This window comes from Dreissena polymorpha, chromosome 5, assembly GCF_020536995.1.
Source record: "Dreissena polymorpha isolate Duluth1 chromosome 5, UMN_Dpol_1.0, whole genome shotgun sequence".
NCBI classification, from domain to species: domain Eukaryota; kingdom Metazoa; phylum Mollusca; class Bivalvia; order Myida; family Dreissenidae; genus Dreissena; species Dreissena polymorpha.
The window spans coordinates 81463682-81484699 of record NC_068359.1 but is presented as its reverse complement, the minus strand read 5'-3'; the positions used below and the strand labels follow the sequence as shown (position 1 = coordinate 81484699).

Below are 21018 nucleotides of genomic sequence, written 5' to 3'. Positions count from 1 at the left end.
AAATAAATTGTTGTAAATGAAAAATTGTGTAGTAAAAGGTTTTTAAATTCGTGTCACATTAAACGGTTTTTTACTTTGAGAACAGACCAGTCTGAAGGATATTCTTTATTTTAAGACTTAAGTCTAAGAATTGTTGCATGTAGGCAAGTTTGTAGCTTAAGTTGTCATTAATATATTAAAATGTTAAAAATATAACAAATTTCGTTATATTTATTGCTTCCCTGCTTTGATAATAAAATTTAGGGCGAACGGACCCAGGGCGAATAGGATTTAGGGCGAACAGGATTTAGGGCGAACAGAAATTAGGGCGAACGGACCCGGATTCGTGTGAATAGTGGCCCCTTAACTGTTTTATTCTTTATATTGTCTCTTTGGAAAGGCCAACACACAAATGCTCTTAACCCTTTACCACTTAGATATGTATTTTGACACACTTGTAGTCCCTTAGAAAGTTAAACTTAATCAAAGACCTTTCTAACAAGATTCAAGTTTTACTTAAAGGATTTATTTCTAACCCTTGGATACTGATGAGCAGCTTACAGCATAAAATCTGAACGGACTGCGAGTTTGCACGTAGCCATTTTCAATTTGCTTTTAAGTGGGAAAGGGTTTAATATCTTTTGAAATCTCACATACACATGCACATATAAACTGCCAAATGAAAAGATTATGCTTTAAAAATTTAATGACACGTGCTGTAGTGTATATGGTGTTTGCCTAGCAATCGGGAGGTCACGGGTTCGATCCCCAATTTTTTAGCGTTCTTTAGACCTGCCCCAAAGACACCAAGTACTGGTTCTATCCAGGCACAAGACTCATTCAATAGTCAAAATGCATCAATGCTTCAGAGGAGCCCTGCAATTAATGGGAAGAAGAAGAATTAGGATTTTACATATGAGCCGCGTCATGGTATAATGGGTCTTATACCATACATGCCATACATGGCCAGTTCTTCTCTAGCCCAGAATGCGCAGTCTGCACAGGAGCTTCCCTGTCCACTAATGAGACCATGAAGCCTTGCTTGACTTGATTTAATTGACCTTCCTAAAATATTCAATGATAAAAATGTACGTCGGTTGATTCCCCCTTATTTCCGCAATACTGAATCACCACTTATTTGCTACAAATATAGTAAATCTGTAAGATGTATCGTTTTTAATTATAATTCTATTTCCACAGATATAAATGTAATAAGACATTGTCCTACATTATGTGACTGTACTAGTTCTAAATATATATATGGTCCAGTTGGACATGTTATTACTGGGGACCTTAATTTCATTCAAAATAAAAACCTTAGAAATTTGCTACGCAGAGGCCCTAAGTACAGACTGCCTATTCCTGTTGATTTTGATGACTGCATTAAGAATATCGTAACATCCTTACATGATTATTGCACTAAATGGTGCAGGAAGGAAAATGCTGAAATTACTGCACTCAATGATTGGAAAACAAAAATATTTAGTATGGCCATGAATAAAATATGTTTTTATGATACACATCCTTTGGCCCTACCACATTCACCTAAATTTAATAAACAAAATCTCTGTAAATTGCTTGAAGACTTAAAATCTAAATTCGTCTTAGTTCCTGCTGATAAGGCTGCTAATAATGTTATCATAATATGACGAGTGTTTTATGTTCAAACTATTTCACAAGAACTTTCACAAACTACATCATATTGTGAGTACAATAAGCTACCTAATGAAATTATTACCGACCATATTGCCCAATGCATAAAGTTAAATGTAATAGTCAATATTACTGACAAGAAATTGCCATCACTTTACTGGATACCTAAATTACATAAGACGCCATATAAAAGTCGTTTTATCGCTAATTCAGTGTCTTGTACCACCAAACAATTATCAGTGTATCTTACATTTGCATTGAGTGCTATTAGATATCATATAGCTAAATTTTGTAATAAAGTTTATGAAAATAGTAATATTAACCTATTTTGGTCAATAAAAAACACCTTAGAAGTTATTGATAAAATTGAAAATAAAAAATATAAGGTGTCACAGGTAAGTACTTATGATTTTTTGACACTATATACAACGCTTCCTCACGCTTTAATAAAATCCAAACTTGTTTCTTTGATTGAAAAAACTTTTGCTAGAGAGAAATGTTTGTATCTAGCTTTAAACACTAAAACAGCTTTTTTTACTAATCAGATATTAGATAATTACATCATTTGGACTGGTCTTGACTTTTGTGCAGCACTTACTTTTCTTTTGGATAACTTGTTTGTTGAATTTAATGGTAAAATATTTAAACAAATTATTGGCGTTCCTATGGGTACTAATTGTGCGCCACTTATAGCTGACCTTTTTTTATATTGTTATGAAAGCGAATTTATGTTAGAATTATCTAAAACTAAGCAAGTAGATTTGATTTATTGTTTTAACCTTACTAGTAGGTACATTGATGACATACTTAATTTAGATAATCCATTATTTGAACAATATATTCACAAAATCTACCCAAAAGAACTAGTCTTAAATAGATCGTGTATATCCAATACAGACGCTGCGTATTTAGACTTACATTTAACTATTAATAATAATTTGATCAAAACTAGTTTATACGACAAACGGGACGATTTTAACTTTGAAATTGTAAATTTTCCGTTTCTAAAGGACCTTCCTATGGTATTTACATTTCGCAGTTGGTACGTTATGCCAGAGCATGTTCGTGTATTAAAGATTTTAATGATCGTAATCTAATATTAACTAAAAAATTGCTAAAACAAGGCTTTTTGTATCATAACCTAAGAAATAAATTTGCTAGATTTTACTCTAAGTATGGTGATTTAATTTCAAAATATAATGTTTCTTTAAAATGGCATGTAAATAATGGAATCTCCCATTTATCATTTTACGGAGATGTTTTGTAGCGTGTCCGCAAATTAAAATATGTTAAACCAAATGTTCATATTAAACTTTTCAATTAAATTAACTTGTTTTTATCAAAAGGATACGATGCTTATGTACTTAAAAACACGTGTTTGATGGTTTTCGATTCACTATATCTTTCTTCCCTTAAAATTTGGAATCATTAGTGATATTATAGGCATTTTTCACTGTTGATTAAAATTGTGTCATTGTGTCGTATGAACAAATCTGCATGAATACTACATTATAGGCATTTTTCACTGTTGAATAAAATTGTGTCATTGTGTCGTATGAACAAATCTGCATGTAAACTACATTTGGACTCAAATCGTACATCAAATCATTTCTGTCTTCAGTTGTCAAAACACCTATATACTGTTTGATTCCAATAATGTCGCTTTAATGGAATTACCATTTTTATTCATTTGCTTCTTAATATTAAATCACCTAAACTTGTTTTATTAGTAGCACAGCCCCATTAATATTTTTATTTAGTACTGCCCTTGGAATTTGTTCACGTCATTATGGATTTTTGTGACGTCATACGACCGACTTTCCCAGTTGTAATCTACATGCATAGATCATTGGGTTTATAACGTTCCATTTTATTTATATTTTCTCTCTGATAGGCGTTTCTTGTTTGATTTAATTATTTTTAATTTGTTTAGCAGTCACATAAACAACCAAGCTATGTAATATGGAATTTTTACACCCATTATTGCTGCTTCTTCCTGTATTTGCGCGATGATTATCTGAGATATTAACTATATGATTCTATATTCTCAAATCTTTTCTATAAAGAAGTAATGTAGTTGACAATTGTTAATAGTTTTATTTGATCGTTCGTCAAAAAGTTGTAATTCTGTTACCGGTACTCTTGTATCTTCAATGCAATTGAGTAATTAAATAGTAATTAAATTGAATGCGTTTTAATTCCCTTTTATTATTGTTTAATTTGAGTTACAATGCTATGACGTTAAATTTTATTTACACTTAAATGTATTATGAATATTGCTGGGCCAAGTGTGAGGTTGAGCGCTCTATAACCAGGTTTAAACCCCCAATGCTTTGCATTGACCGTTCCAAGGCGGTGACCCCAGCTTTATTCATATTTTGTGTTTATGTTGGTTTGTATTGTGCTGTTTTGTACTGTTTGGGCAATCGGTCACTTGCCTTAAATAAAGGACCAACTAATTGTTTTTAATGAAAATTCAATACTGCTCCAGCAGCTGGAGTTTCACTTTTTATATTGATAGCGGACCAGCCTGTACAGTCTGGGCAGGAGCTTCCCTGTCCACTTATGAGACCATGAAGCCTTGATTGACTTGATAGCGGACCAGCCTGTACAGTCTGGGCAGGAGCTTCCCTGTCCACTTATGAGACCATGAAGTCTTGATTGACTTGATAGCGGACCAGCCTGTGCAGTCTGGGCAGGAGCTTCCCTGTCCACTTATGAGACCATGAAGTCTTGATTGACTTGATAGCGGACCAGCCTGTGCAGTCTGGGCAGGAGCTTCCCTGTCCACTTATGAGACCATGAAGCCTTGTTTGACTTGATAGCGGACCACCCTGTGCAGTCTGGGCAGGAGCTTCCCTGTCCACTTATGAGACCATGAAGCCTTGATTGACTTCATAGCGGACCAGCCTGTGCAGTCTGGGCAGGAGCTTCCCTGTCCACTTATGAGACCATGAAGCCTTGCTTGACTTGATAGCGGACCAGAATGCGCAGTCTGCACAGGAGCTTCCCTGTCCACTTATAAGACCATGAAGCCTTGCTTGACTTGATAGCGGACCAGCCTGTGCAGTCTGGGCAGGTGCTTCCATGTCCACTTATGAGACCATGAAGCCTTGCTTGACTTGATAGCGGACCAGCCTGTGCAGTCTGGGCAGGAGCTTCGATGTCCACTTTTGAGACCATGAAACCTTGCTTGACTTGATAGCGGACCAGCCTGTGCAGTCTGGGCAGGAGCTTCCCTGTCTACTTATGAGACCATGAAGCCTTGCTTGACTTGATAGCAGACCAGCCTGTGCAGTCTGGGCAGGAGCTTTCCTGTCCACTTATGAGACCATGAAGCCTTGATTGCCTTGATAGCGGACCAGCCTGTGCAGTCTGGGCAGGAGCTTTCCTGTCCACTTATGAGACCATGAAGCCTTGCTTGACTTGATAGCGGACCAGCCTGTGCAGTCTGAACAGGAGCTTTCCTGTCCCCTTATGAGACCATGAAGCCTTGATTGACTTGATAGCGGACCAGCCTGTGCAGTCTGGGCAGGAGCTTTCCTGTCCACTTATGAGACCATGAAGCCTTGCTTGACTTGATAGCGGACCAGCCTGTGCAGTCTGGGCAGGAGCTTTCCTGTCCACTTATGAGACCATGAAGCCTTGCTTGACTTGATAGCGGACCAGCCTGTGCAGTCTGGGCGGACGCTTCCCTGTCCACTTATGAGAACAAGAAGCCTTGATTGCCTTGATAGCGGACGAGCCTGTGCAGTCTGAGCAGGAGCTTTCCTGTCCACTTATGAGACCATGAAGCCTTGCTTGCCTTGATAGCGGACCAGCATGTGCAGACTGGGCAGGAGCTTTCCTGTCCACTTATGAGACCATGAAGCCTTGCTTGCCTTGATGGCGGACCAGTCTGTTCAGTCTGGGCAGGAGCTTTCCTGTCCACTTATGAGACCATGAAGCCTTGCTTGACTTGATAGCGGACCAGCCTGTGCAGTCTGGGCAGGAGCTTTCCTGTCCACTTATGAGACCATGAAGCCTTGGTTGACTTGATAGTCTACCAGCATGTGCAGTCAAGGCAGGAGCTTCCCTGTCCACTTATGAGACCATGAAGCCTTGCTTGACTTGATAGCGGACCAGCCTGTGCAGTCTGGGCAGGAGCTTTCCTGTCCACTTATGAGACCATGAAGCCTTGCTTGACTTGATAGCGAACCAGCCTGTGCAGTCTGGGCAGGAGCTTTCCTGTCCACTTATGAGACCATGAAGCCTTGATTGACTTCATAGCGGACCAGCCTGTGCAGTCTGGGCAGGAGCTTTCCTGTCCACTTATGAGACCATGAAGCCTTGCTTGACTTGATAGTCTACCAGCATGTGTAGTCTGGGCAGGAGCTTTCCTGTCCACTTATGAGACCATGAAGCCTTGCTTGACTTGATAGCGGACCAGCCTGTGCAGTCTGAGCAGGAGCTTTCCTGTCCACTTATGAGACCATGAAGCCTTGCTTGCCTTGATAGCGGACCAGCATGTGCAGACTGGGCAGGAGCTTTCCTGTCCACTTATGAGACCATGAAGCCTTGATTGCCTTGATAGCGGACCAGCCTGTGCAGTCTGGGCAGGAGCTTTCCTGTCCACTTATGAGACCATGAAGCCTTGAGTGCCTTGATAGCGGACCAGCCTGTGCAATCTGGGCAGGAGCTTTCCTGTCCACTTATGAGACCATGAAGCCTTGCTTGCCTTGATGGCAGACCAGCCTGTGCAGTCTGGGCAGGAGCTTTCCTGTCCACTTATGAGAACATGAAGCCTTGATTGCTTTGATAGCGGACCAGCCTATGCAGTCTGGGCAGGAGCTTTCCTGTACACTTATGAGAACATGAAGCCTTGCTTGACTTGATAGCGGACCAGTCTGCGCAGTCTTGACAGGAACTCTCCTGTCCACTTATGAGACCATGAAGCGTTAATTGCCTTGATGGCGGACCAGCGTAGCTCCTGACCATACTGCATGATTGCTATTGTGGTATACTAGACCCATTTTGTCATGACATGGTTCATAGAGCATATGATACATTTGTGTCGCGATCATAAAAGTGGCATGCCATTATCAATGTGTGATAATACTGGAATAAAGTTCTGGTAAACAGTGCCTACCCTATTCTAAAGGGTCCATTACAGTAAATTCAAGTTATAAACAATGCTTATTTACGTTTGTAACTAAATGTTGTTCATTTAGGAAGATGGTGGTGTAGTGTTTGTCTGCCTTGGCCTGCACTTTAATCAGCTGCTACAACGATGTCTTCAGGGGTCCTCAGTCAGGTAAGGTGCTGCATCGAGCTTAAGGCCTAGCATCTGCTTGGTTATATGCACTTTGCTTCTCCAACTGAGACATTTGCCAGCACCCAGTATAAAAAGACAATTTAACTGCTGTCAGACTTCTGGGGCTGTTTCATAAAGGATCGTACGACAATTTTAACTTATGAGAGAATTTTGTACTCTTCATAAGTAGACGAACTAGCTGGCCATGCTCGTTAATATATGCGACGCTTAAGATGCCAATATAATTAATTAAGTACTGCAAATTTATAATCATATGATATGGACTTAAGCAGTTATGCATCTTCGAAAAATGTATCCTATAGTAAATGTGTGCTACAATGTATATTGGAACGTCCCCTGTTTGACAGTCATGAGAACGTATAAGACAACAAAGAACAGAACTGTATACTATTACCAGATGAAAATCGATAGTATAACAATGATCATATAAACTTGAGCTCTATGCTATCGCTATTTTAGATCACGCTCTGTTTTTTCCAAAAAAAATGAGAATCTGTTTTGTCAACCGTAACGGAGAACAAAATTTGCAAAAAAATGCTATATTTGATAATTATTAATGGAAAAAAGGGAAGAAATAATATGATAATAATATGGTAGCGCTCGGTAAGCCTCGCGTTACCATGGTTCTAAGCCTCGCATGATAAACTTGATCTTTATCCAAAACTCACATACTATTCTCTATTTATGTTTTCATAACTGCATTTATTACATGTATATTGATCTTTTTATGATTGATAGTATAAATAAAAAGGCATTTTAACCTGTTCTTAAGGGTGTTTGGAGGAAAAAAACACCGTTGCAATTTTTTTAATTCAGCAACACAAATGTAAAAGGCATGTTGTAAACGTTTGTTAATTATGCAGAATATTTCTGTTTGCCGTTTGCTGTTATGAATGTGTTTTAATAATGCACTTTACTTTCAGTCCATTTGATGTCAACAGACATACTTTGATTACGGATGATATAGACTCTGCCTATGGTGAGTGGTGCAAATGAAAGAATGCATGAAAGTCACTTAACCCTTTGCATGCTGGGATATTTGTCGTCTGCTAAATTGGTGTCTGCTGAATTTCTAAAATAATCATTTTCTTCACTTTTTTTTCAAAAACCTAAACCAGAAAAGCAAACAGTTTGGATCCTGATCAGACGCCATGTTTTGTGGCATCTGATCTGGATCCAAACTGTTTGCAAAGGTCTTTAAAATTCGGTTTCAGCGCTAAAAGAGTTAATTGTAGTTTCATCTAACCTCTTTGAATTCTAACTAAATTATATATATATTAGCCAGTTTAATCATAATAATACAGTGTTTAATAACTATAAATTAAAAATATTGTGCAATTTCACTGCTACACAATTAACGTATTTAACGAGTACTAGCTTGGGGATTTAGGTTCATTTATCAGCAAAATCTTGCAAACTTGTAAGCAAGCACCAAATTTTCCATGAATGTACCTTAATATGTTCTCTTTCCAAAAAAACCCGTTAGCCACCAAAAATAATAACATGGCTGCCATTTTTTTCCAAAATGGCGGCTGCATAATTGTGTATACATTTTTTATTAAAAATCAAGGTATTTGCACTCGGAGACTAATAAAAACAAACATTATTCAGGTTGCTTTGTTGTTAAGAATGTTTAAAAGATACAATTTATTCTACTTTGACATTTAGATGTGAAATATTGTACATTTGTATCAAAATTGTCGCAATTTGCACAATAATTGTGAACCACATATGTACGTATATATCACAATAAAGTTATAATATGAAGACAATACACACACATGTATGGCACACATAAACAGCTGTATTAAAACATGTTGAATAAATAAGTATATATTATAGCATTTAAAAAGAAAACTATTTTACGCCTAGGGGTGCGCTTATTATGGTATCAATTGTTGGACAGTACCTTCCAAAAAATAAAAATAACACAATATAAACCACAATCATCACCTTTGTCATAAAGACTAGTTTGAACTTCAAGATTATTAATAATAGTTTATTGTAAATCTAGAGGTGCAACATCATTACTTGAAGACTTATATTTATTGACTCTAAGTTACATGTGATCAATCTTGTTTACTGACTTTTAATTGAGTTTGAAATACTAGCAGGGTTATTCAGAACTTCACTCCTTATAATGTATATGAACTTTCTTTATTCACATATATTGTTTAAGGATCGTTGGGTGTTTTACTATGGTATGATTAAACGTATGATCTTATTAAGACATTAACTGGCACTTTATTGTAATTGGTACTGTTTACATATGCCCTACAATCAATGCAGAGTATGAAAACTCATAGTCCGAAGATTGCTTATATTGAATATGTAACTTGGCTGATAAAATGGCAATCTATATTGCAACTATCTTAGTTTGAGATAAATAAATGATGCAAACACTCGTCAATAGACTCTATCAAGATAAATACGGATAAAACCCCAAACACGTGTTGTTGACGTCCTAGCATTTAACCTGTATATGCATATCAGGTGACTTTACAACATGCGATCATTCATGTGACGAGGTGACCTAAATAAAAGATAATTCAAATAGTATCTAATTTATAGAACGCGGGATGATAAAATCAAGGTGTCCTTTTCTATAACATGTTATATTTAGATAAAGGTTGCAAGCTGTTAGCCAAGTCAGCATTTAATGTTGTGCATGGATATTCATTGATTTGCAGTATACAAATGACACGCTGACCCCAAAATATAAAACCAAGTGAAAAACTTCATAATAACGTTTCGACTCAATTTTCATGAACTCGCAGTAAGGATTGTTACGTTACTTTTCAGACAAGTTCTAGTACGTGCTATTGCGAAAACAAAACCATTTTTTTCAAAACTAAACATATTTTAATAAATAGATGTAAACAAGAGTTTATTTAAATTTATTGACCTAGGATGAAGTGTCCTCAAATGTGTCAATCGCATCTTGTGAGTGATATGTGACACGCGTGATTCAATCATCACTGGATAATTCTAGGTAGCAATTAGCTGCTGATAATATCAGCTTGATATACAGAAAACATACCTATGATAGTAGATTAGTGTATTTCAATACATTTAAATAAACATGTGTTGTAACGTTTAGTTGTGTCTTAATAGACTGAAAGGAGGTATGATTATTGAACTTCGTAAAAATACTCTACATCAATATAATATGTTTTTGATTTTGTAATATCTTCAATACCGTTTACGTAGTTGTTCACAAACAAATGGAAATAATAACTATAAATGAAAAAGTATACGTACTGAGGTACCAGTTAACCTATTGTAAATACTTGTAATTTAAAGAAATTGAAGAGGTGTGATAACAAAGAAGTCACAGGGGGCCAAAGAGCGTTGACTCTGGAAAAGTGACATGCATAACTTAGTGACAAATCTTTAAAAACAGACATAATAATACACACACTTAGTATTGCTAGTGGGACTTTTTAACACAAAATATGTATAAAAACCGTTTTTTATTTCATATACTTCTCATATTAAGGATACATATGTAACAGTATTCATTGGGTTGAATTCCTAGATGTGTATTATTTTGTTTTCGATCCCTGTGAGCATTGTTATCAATCTTCCACATATTCTCAATGACTTACTTTCACAATATTATTATACGGGACACTTGCAATAATCAAAATCTCAGCTATATGACACCCAGGGTCGGTAAACGAATGTACTCATAAAAGCTCCAATCATTCAAGAAGAACATGGTAGAGTTAACAGGTATTTCAGAAAGAACTCCGTGGAAATCACCATACATATCATATGCCAAAATACCGCAAGTTGTTCCACAATTAATGAAACTAAGGCAAACGAAGGCGAATAACTGAATGTAAAAATACATCATATTTGTCAGTTGCAAACATGCACTCATCTTCTTCTGAATGCATATGACAGCAAAACAGGAAACCTTTTCATCTATCACAACCGTATACTTTGCAAGCTCATTGCTCATTTTGAATTCGTATCAACACCGACATTCCCAAAGTTTTATTAGAATTTCTAAACAAATGAATTCGCGTTGGATATGCTATTGCTTTTATATAACGGGTTCAGCGTTGCAAATTGCGATCTGCACTTTATCAATAGTGTTAAAAGTGTTACATTAAAAACTTATTCAATCATGAATATCGTACATAGAAATTCTCTGCATCGCCCTATATTTTTTGCAAAACAAACATCGGTTGATAAATATGTTCACACAAGCACGCATGCAATTAATAATGTGACCTGCACGCATGTAATTAATAATGTGAACTTCAAAGGCGAATGTGTCCTGAGACTGAAACAATGAGTGTGTAATGGGAAAATGCCAATAATCATACCATCAGTGTGTTTATTTACAAGTATGACCATCCTAGATACATCTTGATTATGTTCTGGATCAGTGTTGATTCCTAAATTTGAATGTCATAAACAAAGTCAAAAAATAAAATATATGATTGTTCATAATCCGATTTTAAATCCAATCATTTCATGCTTTTGGTTAAAATCCTAACATGGTGAGCTAATTGTTTGGATTCAACTCTAGTTTTAGTTTGTTGTTAATGGAACTTTCATTGATATTTGCATTTACAATCGCTAGAAATAATAAAATATACCAAAAAATGTATTCAAGTTGATATCAGTCAGTAAGGTTTTTAATATCAAATTAAGATACGAAATTGTATTGTTCTTCATGTAACTAAGCTTTAATTTTAGAAAATGTTTAGAGGAATCAAAGTTCATAGTTCTAAAGTTTGAAGTCATTTTTGTCACACAAACTGAGGCTGGCTGTTGCAATATATATTATATATATATATATATATATATATATTCACACATATGGCCAGTTACGGGGTCTCTGATTTAGAAATAGGTTATGGGGTTCCCACTTTAAATACATGTATCTCCATACCCTTTTTTATCCGATATAAACACGAATTAAGGTATATAGGGGTACCTACTATTATTATTGTATATAAATACGTCATTTATTTAACGTCTTATACAAGGAAATATATAGCGAACTTATTTGCGAGGTATATACAATTTCAATTTCAGACCTGATTGTGGTTTTCGATTTAAGACCTTATTGTGAGATTTGATTGCATTACCTCCCCTACACCCCCCTCATAGTAATTAAAGGAGCCTAGATTGCGGGGTTGTATATAGACCCCGTTTTTTATATTGACCTCGTAAGTACAGTCTGAAAACTACAGAGACCGCGTAACTGGCACTATGTATTGGTATATATATATATATATATATATATATATATATATATATATATATATATATATATATATATATATATATATATAACTCTCAGCTCTACAAGCCTTAATTGTCACATATACTAATACTCATGTCTAAATTACCCAAATAATACTAGTTTAAGGTAAACCCAACTTGGACATCAAAACTGAGACCGAAAACAGCTGCCATCTTGAAAAAAATCGACGCCATCTTCTATCTTCGGGTGGCGAAAAGGTTTTATTAAAAACGCACATCAAACTTAGTTTTTATACCAAATTGCATGTTTCCTTACTGATTTTCTAAATTATTATGCATACTTATGTAAGCTGCCCAACTTGTTCACATGAACTGAGACCAGAAATGGCGGCCATCTTGTTACTGGACGCCATCTTGAATTGTTGACTAACTATCAAAAGTGTGTATCAAACTTAGTGTTTATACCAAATGTCATGCTAAATTGAAGATTTGCACATTTTTTCGCACAATTGCTCAAGATATACCCAACATGGCTGTATAGATTGAATCGGAAATGGCGGCCATCTTGAAAATGGTCGCCATTTTGAATTTATGTGTGGCTAACGTGTTTTTATCAATAGTGCATATCAAACTGAGAGTTCATGCACAATTTCATGCTTGCTTACAGATTTGCAAAATTTTTATGCTAATTCTCCTAGCTTTACCGGCAAATGTAAACTCGGCTATTACATGTTATGATTGTACGTTACTGTAGTGTACGAAACGACACCATGAAAACAAGCAAACAACAAAAGGGTAATAAATACTTGCGTAAAATAAATTTATATATATATATATATATATATATATATATATATATATATATATATATATATATATATATATATATATATATATATATATATATGTATTTATCATAAAATTCTAGATTGTTATCACTCCTTATCCACGCAAAGACAGTTCAATTTGCATAATATGCAGTTCTTGTTTTTCATATGTATGCTAAACTTTATGATATTGTCATTCGATGAAAACGAAACAATAATTCATTCAATGGAAAATAAAATTACTACAATGTTTAGAAATTGTAATCTATTCCGCTTTTAGCGCTTCGTTTTATAATTGATTAAATGCACCTCTTACACTTTCGCTCGCTTATGAACATTAACAATATCTACACCACTTATAATTATAACCAAATTAATGTATGTGTTATTATGTTTGAAATATAATTTATCAAAATTGTACTAACACAAAGAAAACAAAAGAATATTTGTTGTTTTGTTTTGTGGGATTGCCAGTTTTTAGTCTGCCGACCACGTTTACTCTGATGATAGTACTAATTCGTATTTTTATACAGAGGAAATTATATTTATGAATATACATTTATTGGTACTATATGTTATATTTTTGCACTATTATTTAAGAGTTTTAATGTTAATTTCGGATTTTTGTATCGTTTTATTGACTTAACAAAAGACATGTATACATGTTTAAAGTTACTGTAACCAGTGTTTTTTTTTGCCAACCAGCATGCGCGGAAAATCCAGAATGTAAACAATTACATTCAACTGGTCTATAATGGCAGTTTTCCCTATTTGGCTATAGAGAAACCTTGTAAACACTCTAGAAGCCACAAGTTTTGCCCAATCATCATGAAAGTTGGTCAAAACATTGGTTTTATTGATATCTCGGACGAGTTTGAAAATGGTTGGGATCGTTGAAAAAACATGGCCGCCAGTGGGCGGGGCATTTTTCGCTATATGTATTTAGTGAAAACATGTGCACACAGTAGAAGTCACATTTTTAGCCCAATTTTCATGAAATTTGCTCAGAACATTTGTTTCCTTGATACGAGAGTTGAGTTCAAAAATGGTTCCGGTCAGTTGAATAACATGGCTGCTGGGAGGGGGGCAGTTTTCTCATTATGCCCCCCCCCCTTTCGAAGAAGAGGGGGTATATTGTTTTGCTCATGTCGGTCCGTCCACCAGATAGTTTCCGGATGATAACTCAAGAGCGCTTATGCCAAGGATCATGAAACTTCATAGGTACATTGATCATGACTCGCAGATGACCCCTATTGATTTTCAGGTCACTAGGTCTAAGGTCAAGGTCACGGTGACCCAAAGCAGTAAAATGGTTTCTGGATGATAACTCAAGAACGTTTATGCCTAGGATCATGAAACTTCATAGATACATTGATCATGACTCGCAGATAACCCCTATTGATTTTCAGGTCACTAGGTCAAAGGTCAAGGTCACGATGATTCAAATAGTAAAATGGTTTCCAAATGATAACTCAAGAGCGCTTACTCCTAGGATCATGAAACTTCATAGGTACATTGATCATGACTCGCAGATGACCCCTATTGATTTTCAGGTCACTAGATCAAAGGTCACGGTGACCCGAAATAGTAAAATGGTTTCCAAATGATAACTCAAGAACGCTTATGCCTAGGATCATGAAACTTCATAGGTACATTGATCATGGTTCGAAGATGACCCCTATTGATTTTCAGGTCACTAGGTCAAAGGTCAAGGTCAGGGTGACCTGAAATAGTAAAATGGTTTCTGGATGATAACATAAGAACACTTTTGCCTAGGATCATGAAACTTCATAGGTACAATGATCATGACTCGTAGATGACCCCTATTGATTTTTAGGTCACTAGGTCAAAGGTCAATGTCACGATGACCTGAAATAGTAAAATGGTTTCTGGATGATAACTCAAGAACGCTTATGCCTAGGTTCATGAAACTTCATAGGTATATTGATTATGACTCGCAGATGACCCCTATTGATTATCAGGTCACGAGGTCAAAGGTCAAGGTCACAGTGCCAAAAAACGTATTTACACAATGGCTGTCAAGGTCCCGGTGACTCAACTTAGAAAAATGGTTTCCGGATGATAACTAAATAATGCTTACGCCTTAAGGATCATGAAACTTCATAGGTACATTGATCATGACTCGCAGATGAAATAATAATGAAACTTGACCAGGATGTTTGTCTGGACAATATCTAGGTCAAGTTTGACATTTGGTAAAGATTGAATGAACCGACTCTTCTCAGGTGAGCGAACTAGGGCCATCTTGGCCCTCTTGTTTAAAGATTGTTATGTTTACTTTGATAATGGTTAATGGTATGCCACCAGTTAAAACTGTTAATCTTAGTTATATTGAAATATATTGAATTCGAATTCTGGACACCATTAAGCACTGGTTCTACCCAGGAAAACGGACTTGAGTGTCTTATTCATTTAATGCAATCAAGATGATGAAAAATTATTTTTAAACTTAAAATAACTGATGGCAATTCTTTACCAGATTTTCATGTTATTGTCCAACAAAAATATTTATTATAACTTGTAATTTTGATTATGAGGATTCTAAATATTTGCCCAAGCCACTTCTTCAACAATACATTGTTAGATCTTATTAATAAATAGAACGGGCTGTAGCATTTGCATGTACATGTATGTAGGTTGAAATTGTTATGAAAGTATTTACAAATCATAAGATTTATGTACATAGAGGCTATCTACTATATATCCAACTTAAAACTGCATATTTAAACACTCTGAAAATATAGCAGTTTGAAGGAAGGATATTCTTTATGATGAGTCAAATGTCTAAGGTCAGGATTGCATGTTGAACACTGGGCCTATCATTATTTATAATAGTATTGTATTTATTAGTATTTATTATACCAACCGATTGTTAATAGACTCAAATTTAAAGATGAATAATATTCTTAAAACTCTTTTCCTCAAGTTAAATCTCTCATTGATATAAGTACCATTTTTGCCTGTATATTATCCAAGTTTTAACATATTGTTATTGAGTAGAATACTTTTCTTTATTATTACGTCTGATAATGGGTTGGTGAATACTGGTCATGGACTTTTAACACTTTTCCACTTAGATACGTATTTTGTTACATTTGTAGTCTCTTAGAAAGATACATTTAATTAAAGACATTTCTTACTAGATTAAAGTTTTAAATGCTTCATTTCCAACCCTTTGATACTGATGAGCAGCAAACAGCATAAAACCTGTACAACCTGCGAGTTACTCGCAGGCTGTTCTGGTTTTATGCTGTTTGCACATAGCCATTTTTACTTTGCTTCTAAATGGGAAAGATTTAACTAGCTGGTTTCGGAATTTGTAAGTTTTTCTTAAGGTTTACATGACTACCAGTGTACGGTGGACATCAGGACAGCTAGGCAGTCAATATGGAGTCAACAGTTCTCGAATCTGTCATGTAAAAAAGAGTCCATAGGTGTGATTCTGTCAGTATTTGCTGTTTAACAGAAACTATGTGGTGTAGTGGATATGGTGATCTGGAGGTCACGGGTTCGATCCCCATTGTGGGAGTGTTCTTTAGATTTCCATCATAGACACCAAGTACTGGTTCTAGGCCCAGGAAACAGACTCGAGAGCTTTTATATAAACCTTAGGCTTTTGATGCAATCGAGCTAAAATAAATAGTTTTAAACTTAACAGAAACTATTTCATAACTGTTAAGTTTGGAATACATATAATACACATTTCTGAAATGATGATAAAACTGCAAAATGCTTATATATTTAAATAAATGAAGTAGAGAAAAATGTTTTGACTGAAAAAAGTGAGGCTTATATATACTCTCAAAAAATATCCTTAAGGGCCGAATTAAGATTGCATGGAGTTTTTGTTAGAACACGACAAACATTCTACAGATTACTTAAGTAATATCCTTGGAGTTGTAAAGTTCCGGGGCATTTACCTTAAAATGTCTGAAGCACGTAAATGCTGATAACATTATAAATATTTTATCATTTATTTATCATTTTGTAAGCAGAAATCATTAAATTTCACAAATGAAAATGCAATCCTAAATACAACTCAAGTTAAGATATTTCTTAGCAGCTTTGTGACTATAGGCCCTGGGTATTACAATACATGTATAAAGGTGTCATCAGATTGGTATCATGCATTCACATTAGCAGGTAAATAGTTAATTATTTTTATGTCCCCCAGTCTATACTGGGGCATATATTGTTTTTGCCCTGTCTGTTTGATGGTTTGTTTGCGTCAATTTTTGCATCAGATTTCATTTGTCAAGGTCAAAGGTCAAATATATGGGGGGGGGACATAATGTTTCACAAACACATCTTGTTTTCTTTGCAATTGAAATCCAGTTGATGAGGTTGACTTGGTCGGATGATGATTTTTTTAAGTGGTTGCTAATCACTGTCATTTTTATAAATTTAGTATAGAAAGTTCACACATGTATCCGGTCGCCGCATTTGAAAGGTTAACCTCATTCTGGGTAAAACAATGCTTCCTTCATCCCAGATAAGTCTGTGCAGTCTGCCCAGGCTTATCAGGGACGACACTTGCTTTTGTGGACTTTTGTGTTTAAAGTGAGTTTGTTTGTTTTTAAAACAAAATCCAGTTGAGGCGAAAATTATTGTCCCTGATAAGCCTGTGAAGACTGCATAGGCTAACATTAGATGCCACTTTACACACATGCATTAAGCCTGGTTTTCCCAGAGCAAGGCTCATATACACTCAAACCTGGTTTCAGGGGGTTCCCAGTTTGCCGTATTTCCCCTGATCAGAAAGGACCATCATGTGATCCTGCAGAAGAAGCTCCAGTTTCCATGGAAAACAGACGCCTTTAAGGGCATTCTTGAGGTATCGACTTGACCCTTTACCACCCAGATAAGCGTTTTGATGCTTTTGCAGTTCCGTAGAAAATCATATCAAATTAAAGACCTTTCTTGCTATATTCAAGTTTTGACGGCTTCATTTCCAACCCTGATATACTAATAAGCAAACAGCATAAAACCTGAACAGCCTGCGAGTAACTTGCATGCTCTTCTTGTTTTATTCAGGTTGCGTAGAGCCATTTTCACTTTTGAGTCCTGAGCTGGAAAGGGCTCATGAAACAATTGTGTGTATGAGCTTTATTAGCGGTAATAATATAACATTGTCACGTAATCGTTCATAGTTCATGGACGACACATAATTACTAGCAATGTTCATTACTCTTAAATTACTGGTGTTTAGCCTATCATTCGATATCTCGTCATGCGCGTATTGCCGTGATGACGAGATTTGCATTAACTACCATTTTCTCGTGTCGCGCATGGGACAAGTCCGTCCCTCTCTATTAATGTTGGTTTCTCTGCATAATGAAGGATAAAATATTCAACAACACATATATCAGTTTCTTATCCAGTTTAATGTCTGACATAACTAATATTTTCAGTTTGTACAAATACGTTGTGATCGCTACATGATTGTGTCTTTTTCCACCTGTCAACCTCTAGGTCTAAACGCTAATTGAACTATTTCCCTCTAACATTTGCCCCGTGAAACTCAGTTATGAATCCCATTGGTCAGTCTTCTAAATAAGCTGGTTGGCTAGATTACTAAGAATCCCATTGGTCAGTGTTCTATGCGTGCTTATTTCTGATTGGATGGATTACTTAAGATACTGAATCAATGAAGCCCTAGGAACGGGATAAACAAACCACCCAAATATTTACAAGCTTTATCAAACCTTTTGATGAGAGATTTAACTGTATAAACACTTTTGCCTGACCAATACAAACATACCCGGCCTTGTGTCAACCATACTATTCTTTAATCTCTCACTCATCGATAAGCTTATTTGAACATATGTGCACTTTGTGACTGTCATGTTTACTGGCCCTTTTGATAAAATTTTCAATATTTTTTATATGAGGTAAACCCATATATTCCACCTACAATTTCTACCATAATGTGACAACATTTACTAGTTTTTATGACCCTGCCATAATAATAGTGGAAGGGCATATATGATTTACCGCGTTTCCATGTAAAATAGATGACTTCAATGGCATACTTGAGGCAATGACTTAAAAAACAATTTGGTTGATGAGCTGTGTGTTATTTAAAGTTTATAAGGTATTGCTGTGCCAGGGGCTGCATTATGTGTTGACCTTGAGTGTTGCCCAGTATTTCTACCTGATTAACTTTACACAACTCACGAAAGTTGGGACGAATTTTTAATTATATCTGCACTATCCAGCTATGAGATTTTTATAATTGAAGACATATCAAATTTGGTGTGGTCTTTTGCTATTCGGGAGGGAACTCGAGTACCCGAAGAAAATCCCACCTGCCTGATACGGCAAACACTTATTAAGCTTACATGGCCCGGGAGCGGGGATTGGACCCGGGTCACCTAGGTGAGAAGCGTGCATACCAACCACTGCCCTTATGAGTCACCCCACATTAGCTTGAGTTAGCAGTTATGATATGACTTTTACCACTTGATATCGCTGGGCCCTGATAATGCCTAAAGGACATATAGTATTGACACCATTCCATACAACAGTTTCATGCTGCAAAGCTGCTATTATAAATATTGTTCTTAATGTACAAGTTTAAATTTTTTTACTAATTTTGACGTGCTTGTAGTCCCTTAGAAAGTTAAATTTAATTAAAGACCTTTCTTACTTAAATCAAGTTTTTTTAAAGGCTTCATCTCCAACCCTTACATACTGATGAGCAGCAAACAGCATAAAACCTGAACAGACTGCGAGTTTCTTGCAGGTTATTCTGGTTTTATGCTGTTTGCACATGGCCATTTTCACTTTGCTTCTAAGTGGGAAAGGGTAAATGGTCAAAATATAAAAGACTGCACTGTTATCTGTGATATAACATTCTGAGGCTATCTTTATGTATTTTCTGTATATAAGCTTCGTTCTTGGAAAACTGGGCTTAACGCATGTATGTTAAGTATTGTCCCAGAGTAGCCTGTGTATTCAGCCATAATGTTGTTTGTAGGTTATTAAAAAATATGATTTTGACGGCTTTTGTTACGCAACAAGTTTTATAGAAACTGGTTAATTTTTGGAGTGATAAACCAAATCTGTGTTTCAGGACGTTGTTTGGATGGACCTTGTTGTCTTGGATGAAAGACAAGAACCGTTTTGGTGTATAAGGTATGATAGAATATCAAAGAATTTTTTCCTATGAAAGTTTCAACATATTTTGTAAACACTAGTTGCCTTAATTATTTCTGTTAATATTTATTAAATTAGAAACTTGCGTAATATAATTGACAAATGAAAACCTGCATTTGTAATAGGCCTTTAATGCAATTTAAGCCTGTGTTGATAAGGCAAGCTTTCAGGATATAAGATCTAGTTGGCTTATAATATAAATATTTGGAAGTGAGGATTATTGTTTAGAATATGTGTTTAGCCACTAATGTTGGAAGTATTTTGAAGTAATTGTTAATACATTTAGTTGACATAATAAATATAAACATGTATCTGTAACATTTGCTTCAATTTAAGGCCTTTTACTACAATGTCTGTTCTTTTATTTCAGTTCACTTTGTGAGATAGAATGCAAAAAACTTGTGTCTAGTAAGTACTGATACTGTTTGAAAATTCTAAAATGGTAGACAATATAATCTTACACAACTTCCTAATTAAATTATTTAAAAAAGCAAATATAATAATAAAATTGCAATTTTGTTTTGGTTTAAATAACAGTTTATGGTAAAAATCAAATCTTGCAAAACAAGGAATCTACTTATGCTTATTACTATAAAAATGTTGTCTATATTATACAGTCTGTTGTCTGTATTATACAGTATTTGTTATGCTTTTTTAATGGCATACTTGCGCTTCTAGTATTTTGAATAAACACTTTTCAGATCATGACTTTGATTATTCTGGCGAAGATGCCTATATCATGACATACAAAGATGATCGAGGAAAACTTGAATCTCTAATGAATAAGGTGAGTTTTTGTATTTCTCTGTGAAGTCTTGAGTTTACCTTTTTTATTTTCCT

At 35.5% G+C, this 21018-nt stretch overlaps 2 protein-coding genes and 2 long non-coding RNA genes across 11 annotated transcripts in view; 3 read left to right on the top strand and 1 right to left on the bottom strand.

The window, feature by feature from the left end:
• Positions 1 to 21018, bottom strand: part of LOC127832613 (protein O-glucosyltransferase 2-like) — a 209525-nt gene that overhangs the window by 55835 nt on the left and 132672 nt on the right. The window lies entirely within an intron of this gene.
• Positions 1 to 21018, top strand: part of LOC127832615 (F-box only protein 15-like) — a 126569-nt gene that overhangs the window by 26632 nt on the left and 78919 nt on the right. The window lies entirely within an intron of this gene.
• LOC127832616 (uncharacterized) lies at positions 9831 to 17768 on the top strand. The gene is made up of 3 exons (XR_008026991.1): positions 9831 to 9938; positions 16356 to 16454; positions 17745 to 17768. It is a non-coding gene; the product is annotated as an uncharacterized LOC127832616 (long non-coding RNA).
• On the top strand, positions 17787 to 20902 carry LOC127832617 (uncharacterized). Its single transcript, XR_008026992.1, has 4 exons — positions 17787 to 17854; positions 20096 to 20157; positions 20549 to 20586; positions 20880 to 20902. It is a non-coding gene; the product is annotated as an uncharacterized LOC127832617 (long non-coding RNA).